This window comes from Melitaea cinxia, chromosome 28 (genome assembly GCF_905220565.1).
Source record: "Melitaea cinxia chromosome 28, ilMelCinx1.1, whole genome shotgun sequence".
Taxonomy (NCBI): domain Eukaryota; kingdom Metazoa; phylum Arthropoda; class Insecta; order Lepidoptera; family Nymphalidae; genus Melitaea; species Melitaea cinxia.
In genome coordinates this window covers 4288946-4291185 of record NC_059421.1, presented here as the reverse complement: position 1 = coordinate 4291185, position 2240 = coordinate 4288946, and positions in this window count along the sequence as shown.

Here is a 2240-nt window from a genome sequence, read left to right as displayed (position 1 = left end):
AATCAACTGAAAAAGCTGGAACAAGATAAAAATTCAATATGCACACAAAGTCAGCGAAATAAATAAAAACAATATCAAACATTTTGTGCTGTCCATTTAAAATATATTAATACGGTAGTCCTTGAAAGAGATAGATTATTTGAAGAGCGGAGAGATCTTTCATGAGATTCGGAAAGGGAAGTGAATTTACATTTAAGGTAAGAAGGGATAGTAGGAGGGGATAGAATAGTGAAGAATAAACAAAGAAGTCTCAAGTTCCTACGCTCACGGATTGGTAGCCATTTAAGGAGAGATCTGTAATGGGAATATGATCATACTTCTGCAAACCGAAAATGAAACGAATGCAGGAGCAGAACAAAATCCTTAGTCGCCTCTTACGACACCTATGGCAAGAGAGGGGGTGGCTATAATCTTAATTACCGTAACCACACAGCATAACCTCGACACTAATTATATAAATCTTTATTGGAAGTTAAAAACCTAAATATGATACACATTTGGGTCTATTTTTTAATTAAGTGACGTACAAGTTCCAACAAAAAAACAGCAAACTTTTTTTATGTTTAATTAATATATTTTAAGTTCCTGGGTGGGAATCAGGGATAGGGTCGGAAAGGCGCTTGCAATGCTTCTGGTGTTGCAGGCGTCTATAAGCTACGGTAATCGCGTACCATCAGCCGTGCGCTGGTTTGGCGACCAAGTTATTTAAAAAAAATTAACTTTGTAGATAATAAGGAATAATATTACAACGGAATTCTCGTAGCCTACGTTATGCCGACGTTATTGGATTAGAAGCGACAGAGCTTGAGAAGGGTACAGGGATGTGATTAGGATAAGAATGTGGCATTTTCGATATTTTATTGGATTTTGCTCGTATTTCTGTCTAATACAACATATGCTGGGTCTTTTTTAGTGTTAACATAGGGCTTTTGGTTTAACGTGTATTGAAGGTCAAATAGATGTCATATATTAAGGGTAAGTGTTACTTACAATTTCATTCGTTTAATAAAACTGGAGTAGGGTTTGTCGATATTGAATCAATACAAATATAAGGAGATTTAATGATTTCATTCTTTGTTTAGTTTCTTTCTTCGAATACTATTGATATTATGGAGTTTATATTATTTAATTTAGATAGGAAAATGATCATCAGTTCAAAGAGTCATGTGGATTAAACACTAATCCTTCACGTATACACGTTTTTTTGTGCCCAAAATTGGAACGTTTACAGACAGGTTTTCCTGAGGTAGCGCATAGTAGGAAATATTCTTCTCAAAACCTGGAGCTGCCTGACTTTATACGTCTATAGATTAGGTATTAGGTATAGGTATACGTTACTTTAGACGTCGACCTTATAAAATATCACAGCTAAAAAACACTGATCTTAAGTATATTGTGTTCTTGTGATGAGTAAGGTGGCCAGAACTCCTGGGGATGGTCAAAGGTGGGGTCGGCATGCGCTTGCGACGCTTTCGGTGTTGCAGGAGTATATAGGCTACGGTAACCACTTACTATCATAGGGGCTATAAGCTTGTTTGACGACATAGTAGTAAAAAGGTTCATATTCGAAAATCTGTATAACTTTTCTTATTTGTAATGTGTACAATATTAAATTTTTTTAAGGGAATAATAGAAATAAATCAAATGAAATACTTTTCAACAAAAACAAACAAAAAATTATTCATTACTGATTTATTCCAGTATGGTCATGTATGACTAATGACTAGATTATTAAATATTATTTAGTTAAACATGCTTAATTTGAAAAAGAACAATTTTCGTGAAAAATAAAGTATATTCGGTAAAATAAAAGATCCGCTCTACTATTTGAATAGAGTAAGACATATCTGGTGCATAATCTTGCATAATGCAGTTTGCTCTGCAAAAAACTTGTTAAATATGAACCAGATTCGCAAACTTTTGCGTACGTTAATATTCAGAAATGTTACATATTTTACAGAACTCTTCTTGCAAGAAACATAAAATAAATGTGTTTGTTTAACTGTTTTAAAGTCTTTATTTCTAATCCTAGTTTTCTAAAACAGACTGCCTATCTCGCCCGTCGTTGGCCGTCGGCCATAATTTTACCAAAGTTAAAACGTCTATCAAATCATCGGGCTTTAAATCTCAACAATCACTTTATTTATCACAAAAATATACATCTCCCTATTTTCAATACTAATTTTGTGGGTCGCTGAATCACAGAAACCGTAAAAAAGTAATATAAACAAAGTTCGCTT